This window comes from Camelus dromedarius, chromosome 15, assembly GCF_036321535.1.
Source record: "Camelus dromedarius isolate mCamDro1 chromosome 15, mCamDro1.pat, whole genome shotgun sequence".
Classification (NCBI taxonomy): Eukaryota; Metazoa; Chordata; class Mammalia; order Artiodactyla; family Camelidae; genus Camelus; species Camelus dromedarius.
The window spans coordinates 37,574,635-37,582,648 of record NC_087450.1 but is presented as its reverse complement, the minus strand read 5'-3'; positions in this window follow the sequence as shown (position 1 = coordinate 37,582,648).

The window sequence follows — 8,014 nt, the reverse complement described above, 5'->3', positions numbered from 1 at the left end:
TGACCTACTTAGATAAAGGTATTTTATAAATATTTATGCATAGCTTTCATTGCACATGGTATTTTTATAAGTACATATAGTATGTTTATATATTTATTAAATACATGAAAAATTCCTTTTGCACACAGACATTCTTTACACATGTGTCTTGTGTGTAAAACTTTTTTCATTTGCTCCGCTGTTAGCTGCTGTTAAAAACACTTTATTTCCACATGACTAAGTAACTTCTTTTTACAGCTTCTGCAAATATAGAGTGGCAGGTTGTTTAAGGTAGTAATTTTATTCCCAAACCCCATTTTCACTTTTCTACACCTTTCCTCAACTTCTAGAGACATTCCTTTTCAGCCCTTTCTTTATGAGACCTAACTTTTGGGCTCTAAGCAGTTTATCCAGAAGCTACCCCTTCAAGGGCCTGGTGGTGCTGATTTGATTTATTCTGGCTTCTTTGATGTTCCACGTTATTTACTTTTTCTGAACATCTTGGTGTTGCACATCTCCAGTGAGGGAGAATGCCCTTATATGGTGGAGTATCATTCCAAGTGAGGGCATTTCCTGTAGTATGATGGCTTTTAGGTTTGACGGATTTTGATTTCAATATGGAAGAGAGAGAATAGCTTTGCTTTAGGAATATTTTAAGGGTTCTGAGATTCTACTCTGGGTTACAGAAAAGTTTAGTCTTGAAAATTGGTGGTAACCTTAGAAGCCTAAGTGAGACTAGGAAGGTAGACATAGAGAAGATATTTTAATCAGGTTCAGTTAGTGCACTCATATCTGTAGAGCAAGCATCTGTCAGGCCCAACTGTGGGCTATTTTTCTGTTAGCCCCAGCTGTGGGAGAAGAGCCAAGAAGGGTCAGCAGAAGCCTGCAATCTACTTAAGGGGCAGAGAGCAACAAGCCAGTGTATGCAAACAAGTGTTGATTAGAAATACAATAGCCTCTTGTCCTGGGACCAGCAGCATCAAACCTTACTCCAGAGCTACTGAATTGGAATCTTCATTTTAATGAAATTAGATGGTTCATGTGCACATATGGTGTGTGAGAAGCACTAGTCAAGAGGAGTGGTTCTCAATCTTAAAATCACAGACTCATTTTAAAATCTCATGGGGCTTATGAACACTCTTTTCAGGAAAACACACACAGAATTACACATAAACTCTTTCCTGTTCAATTTGAGGGTTGCCCTGAACACCAATTGATTGATGGCGAGGAAATCCTAAACTCCAGTCACGGCTCCAGAAGGGCCACTGAGTGTCATCAGTCAGGGGAGTTAAGGGAGGATTCTTATAGGAGGTAGAGCTTAAGTTAAGCTTTGAAATATGGGAGACATTGAACAGGGAGAGGAGTCAAGAAGGGCATTTCAGGCAGGTGAAATGCATGGGTACATGAATCCAGGAGATAAAGCAACACATACCCATTTTTATAAGGAGTAAAGTGAAAATGAGGAGACTGTAGTTTTATAGCAGGGTCTCCTTACAATTCATTATCACTGAACCCCCCCCCCCCAAATGAAACTGGACTGTGGGCTCAGTGGTTCTTCCACTTTGGGGACACCAGGAACATATGGTGACATATGATTCTAGGTAAGACCTCATTTCCAATTACTAGCTCACCCTCTCACTCGCTCAGTCCTGCCCACTTGGCCTTTAGGCTTTTCCAGGAATTCCAGCAGTGCCTGGGGGCACTCCATCTTCCCCAGATAAGCAAAAGGATCCTTTAAGGTCTTTACTCAAATAAGACTTAAGTGGAATGGCTATTCCTTTAGAATAGCAGTCTCACCCATATTCCCTTTCTTTGCTTAAAGCAGGAAGAATTTCTTCATTACCTGACATTGTTATATTTACTTATGGATCCATTTATGGTCTATTTCCTCTGATGTGTGGACTTTGTTTGCTGTTGTATCTTCCATACCTAAAAAGGGGCCTGGCATGTAGTAGGTACTCAATAAATATATATTGAATGAGTGACCCCTTGACTACAACCAGTGATGAATGTAAAAGTTGTGTTCACAAACTCCATAGCTCCAGAAATAATAATATATTAAACATTCCTGAAACATACCACACATATGCTGAGACTGAATTTGCAACCACTTTTCTTTAGTCTAGCTGAACAAGAAATACTAAACACATGGAACATTTTAAGTCCTAAAATTCAAATGTTTTAAAGGAAGGCTTACAAAAAATGTCTTTATAGTCCATGTATAATGCATAACTATTTCTCTTGTAGCAAAGCTGAAACACACTGGTGTGTACTCAGCTGGGGTTTTCTTCCAAAATGCCACATTCAGACTGAATTCGTGTGTGTATGTTCTCGATTATCCCTCAAAGTTACATTTAGGGAAAAATTTAAGAGAAACTGGAAGGTTAGAACATTTTGAACAGGAGTATCATTACAGCTAGAGGATTCCCTTTCTTGCTATCCAATTAGAATTGCACCAGTACTGGAAATAAAGTTAACTTGTGCTAATGAATTTGGCTGAACCGTTGCCAGAAGCTAAGGAATTTTCTAACCAGTGATTTCCTTGTAAATAAAGAACGTCAGGTCACTTCTTGGTTAGGAGATTTCAGTTTCACCTAATCAAATGCAACAGGAAATAGTATATATGAGATGTTGTGAGCATGCAGACTGCAGGCCTAGTATGTAATTCTGGTCAGGTTAGACTGTAAACCACCAAATCCTAGGACTCCTGGCATGTGAATTGGCTTTTGAACTCAGGCAGCACCAATTTTATTTATGGTTAAGTCCTTCAAAGACAGATAGATATACATAGTCTGTCCTGATTGTTGACTGGAAACCAGTGACTAATAAATAGCATCACCTAATATTTAAATAGCCTTCTAGGCTTAAAAAAAATTTCCTTTGAAATTAATCTTATTTCTTCCTCATCTTCGGTTGTCCATGTTGGGTAGGTGAGGCCCTTAGGGTTGATTTACACATTGTCTCTTTCCAAAAGGAATTTGAGGCAACTTAAAAGGCTTTTGTGTATAATGAGGAGTCATTCCTATTATATTCTTTGTGATGCGCTCTCTCCCAAACATCTGTATGTCTCCCTCCTTCGCTTCTTTCAAGCCTTTGCTTGAAGTTCAGCTCCCTCAAGGCCCTCTGACACTTCCTGTACATCGGCCTTCCATATCCACACATGCATCTACAGATTCAACCAACTATGGACTGAAAATATTGGGAAGAAAATTCCAGAAGTTTCCAAAGAGCAAAATTTGAATTTGCTACACACTGACAACTTTTTACATAGTATTTACATTGAATTAGGTATTATTATTATTTTTTAACTTTTTTTATTGAGTTATAGTTATTTTACAATGTTGTGTCAAATTTGAAATAGGTATTATAAGTAATCCAGAGATGATTTAAGTATACGGGAGGATGTGTGTGGATTATTTGCAATACTATGCCATTTTATATAAAGAACTTGAGCATCCTTGAATTTTGATATCTGTGCGGAGTCCTGGAACCAATCTCCCTCAGATACCTAGGGATGATTGAATAAAATATTACCCATGGCCCTTTTAATCTCTTTATCCCCTTTAGTCTTCATAACACTTACCACCCAACATATTGTATATTTATTTGTTCATTATCTCTCCTAGCCCTAGCCCACACCAGTAGCATGTTAAGCCCCATGAAGGCAGAAACTTTTATTTTATTCACTGCTGCATGCCAACAACTTGATCAGTGCTTGGCACATAGTAGGGACTTAATGAACATTTGTTGAATGAGTGAATAAACAAATTCTCAGTGCTTAGTACAGATACCTGGCATATGATAGATACTTGCTGAGTAAAATGATGCTTTAATGAATGAACTAGAGAAAGGTGTGTGATTCATTCAAGGTCATGGAGATACTGATAACTTGGTTTGTATATATTTCAATCCCTACCAATCCTTTCTCTGTTGCTTCTTCATTTGTATGCCTGGTAGCAAATCTGGACTGCTGTGTTGTGAAACTTTGTTTATTCAATTTAGTGCCTGTCAAAATGTAACATTATATAGCTATGAAAGTGATTATAAGATGAACAGGGAGGAAAATTATATCCATTAATGCTCTGGGTTAATGAGAAACAAGATGAAAAAAGAGAGGGGAAGAGAGAGGTCTGCAATGATTCCCCATTTCTCCTGTTCCTCTCCATGCATTCATACACTTATGTGGAAGAACAGGTACCCGTGTACCTCCCCTCAACACATGCACCAAACATATTCCTACCCTACAGATACATATCTTCACTGTCTCTGCCTTTCTTGTGTTTCCTTTCTTTTGTCACCCAGGGTCAGGATTCCCTGTGCATAAAGGACAGACCATTTTATGGGGAGTTTATTGCAGGTCACTAAACTTGGACTCCCACAAAGAAAACCAGGAATTGGGCAGTGGGGGACACCCAGGACTGTCCTTATATTTATTTCACAGAGAACATTCTGTAGGGACGTTTGAAAACTACATCCTACAATACTTTCCTACTCTTAGGGTCCCGAGGTCACTTACGCTTGGGCTCAGGATCCTTTGCAGCTGCTCACCCTGCTGATGGATTGGACTTGTAAGCACGCCTCTCCCACCTGGCACAGTGGATGCTCTGAGGCCCTCTTGTTGGCCTTTGTCATCAATTCTCTAGAAACAACGGTAGTGGTATTTTCCTCAAGAAGGATAATAGGTAGGTGTGGCCTTGAGAGTGCTTTGAGCTGCCTAACTACTGACTGAACTGGAACAGGAGGGGGGAGGAGCCATTTCACACATTCAACACATAATTATTGGGGGCCCACCCTGTGCCAAGGAAGTGGGCCAATAATGTTGGCACTGCTCTTAGGCTGACCCATTCTTCTTTCATCTTTCCAAACCTGCTTGACTGAATGTTGAAACTGTGTTCCAAAGGCCTTTATCTTAACCTTCCTGGGACATCTAGGTGCCCCTGACTGTGGTCCAGTCACTTGTGTGAGCAGAAGGACATATTATACAAATTAGGCACCCACACAAGAGTCAACACATGGTAATCCTATGCCTTGGACCTGAGCTCAGAAATGCTGTGAAATTTAACACAAATGAACACTGAATGCTGAGCTCCTTCAAAGGTAGCTGTCTCCTTTGTAGCCCTATGTTAAAATCTCTGTTCCTAGAGAGGTCTAAGACTTCCTTTTTTGGTTTGTAAAGTACTATCTTTAAATTGTCTCTAATTATGGATATGTCTAGAAAGCAAAGGTAAGAATTGTGCACATTCATTCCATTATGTTGTAACTCTTAGGGCCTGCTGCATAAACCTGCTTATTAGTGAATGTGACCTAACATTGTTATTCAACTTATACTTGTTGAACACCAGAGTGTAAGGCACTGTGACAGGTACACTAAAGGATGCAGAGAATATGCTCCCTATTCTTAGGCAGTTTAAAATTTATAGAGGTGATAAAGCAAGCACACAAGTAACTATAAGATAAGACAATATATGATAAATGTTATCAACTCCATGATATTTTCCAAATGACAAATAGGGACACATATTCTGGTATGTTATCTGACAATGAGACAACATGTATCTAAATTGAGACCATTTGGATGATCTGGGATAGATGGTCCAGTAACACTGATATTTCACTATACATTAGTGGTTTTGAAATTTTTTTCCTTTTTAAATGGAACTATAAGAAGGACCTTGATATATGGTATGTTACAGGCGAAAGTGTAGCTGTTCTGATTGAGCTGTAGTGGGGAGCCCTTCCCCTTTTAGCCCTTCACTCTTTCACTAAGGAATTTCTTTAAACTCATGTCTGACTCTCATGGGCTCTAGGAAACACAGTTGAAACTATGGTGAGATGATGAGTAAATGGAGAGATTGCTTTTGATTGGAGTGATCAGGAAGGCCTAATGGAGGAAGTGGCATTTGAAATTGACCTTAGTATAAAGTGATTATTGGACTTCCCATTGTATAGGGCTGGAGCATGTGGTCTGAGTACACCTACACTAGGCACAGATCTTCACAACCTGGTAAATGGCCTCAATAGAGGGTGTCAGTGAAGACCCGGCACCTGATTCATGAGTTTCATGGTGGTGAAGGATCTGCGGTTCATCTCTGGCCTCCTCTGACCTCTTCCTTGCTCCTCATCCTCCTCCTGTTGTTACTGACCAGGGTTCTTGGACTCCCTAATCAATAGAAATTGATAAGAGGCCAGACAAAAATTTCAGGCAAGGCTTTATTGGGACTCATGCTGCAGCGCAAGGGAATGAAAACAAGTAATAGGTTTCTTTGCTCGCTCCCTGAGGAGGCACAAGCTGGTTTCTTAAACAGGGTGAGGGTAGAGACAGGTGCAGGGGTTAGGCCAGAGAGGTGGCTTAGGTGGTCTGCCCAGTTCCTTGGTGGTGCTGTGTGCAGGGATCATGCCTAGGACCCTGCTTTTGCTCCCGACACCCCAGAAGTGTCAGTTGGGTTTTTGATCTTTTTGTATCGTGTTATTCACAGTTTGCCCCAACTGCCCATACAGGCAGTTATTTTTAGTCCCTTTTAGTTTCTTTGTATTTTGTTACTCAAAGGAGGAGACATTTGTCCAGGTGCAAGTGCTGCAGCAAAGGGTTCCAGGTCTCAGGTCCCACTTACTTTCTATCCCACTGTAAGGCACTTCTTATTGTTCCTTTGTCAGCTCAGATCCCCATCTTCTCTGGATATTTGTCCTTTGCCAGCAACAACATTTCAATAGATTCTAACATTTATTTCTTTAGCATTGGATCCCAGAAGCACATACCCAGGTCATGGCAATAATGGGTGAACACAGTCATCCTCAGGGAATATTGTGTTTTCTTCCAAGGAGGGCAGACTTGGGAGGGGGGATCCACTCAGCCATAGAACCAGTGAACTAGAGCCCTGGTTCTTTAGCATAGCTAATTCTGGCTAATCAAAATTTTATAGCACCTTGGAGTACAGTTAACATTGTTTGGGAAGTGGGCTGCCTACTCTGAGGTTCATGCTGTCTTGAAATACTGAAGTATTAGGATTTAGATGGAAGAATGACCAAGTCTCAGAGACCATTCTTTTCCTTAATTGTTTTATTATCCTTTGTCAGGCTAATGACCTAGTTCACTATAAAAGAAGCAGGGTTTATGGAAAACCGAAAGATGGAAGTCATACCCAGACTTACAAATGTGTGAGGTTGTGCAGAAAATTTAATTCGATTAAAAAATATATAGTTGCTGAGGTTTTTTTTTTCTTTATTTTTTAAAGCAGTCAGGTTCACAGCAAAATTGAGCAGAAAGTACAGAGAGTTCTCATATATTCTCCACCCTCACGGAGATACAGCCTCCCCCACTATCAACATCCTGCAGCAGAGCAGTACATTTGTTACAATCGATAAACATACATTGACACATCATTATCAGCCAAAGTCCATAGTTTGTGTTAGCATTCACTCTTGGTGGTGTGCATTCTGTGGGTGTGGACAAATATGTAATGACCTGAATCCACCACTATAGTATCATGCAGAATAGTTTCACTGCCCTAAGAATGATCGGTGCTCTACCTGTTCTTCCCTCCCTTCTCCCTTATTCCTGGCATCACTGATCTTTTTACTGTCCCCATAGTTTTGCCTTTTCCAAAATGTCATATAGTTGGAATTGTATGGTAAGAAGCCTTTTCAAAATGGCTTTTCACTTATAATATACATTTAAGTTTCCTCCATGTCTTCCATGGCTTGATAGCCCCTTTCCGTTTAGCACTTTATAAATAATATTCCATTGTCTGGATGTACCGTAGTTTATTTATCCATCCTCCTACTGAGTATTTGTTTTTACTCTGAATAAAGTATTAAACTATATGCAAGTAGGAGATATAATAACATAAGACATAGTTTATAAAACAAGATGTTGTTCTGTTGTTCAAGGAGATTACACTCCATTAGGGCCTTTTCTTAAGTGGTGGACTGAAGCAAACTCGTTAGAAGGAAGGAGAAAATTCCAACTGGTTAAGTTTCAGGCTTCTTGAAGAGTAAACACATGAGGAGGGATTAAAAGGATGCGTGGGGTTCCAAT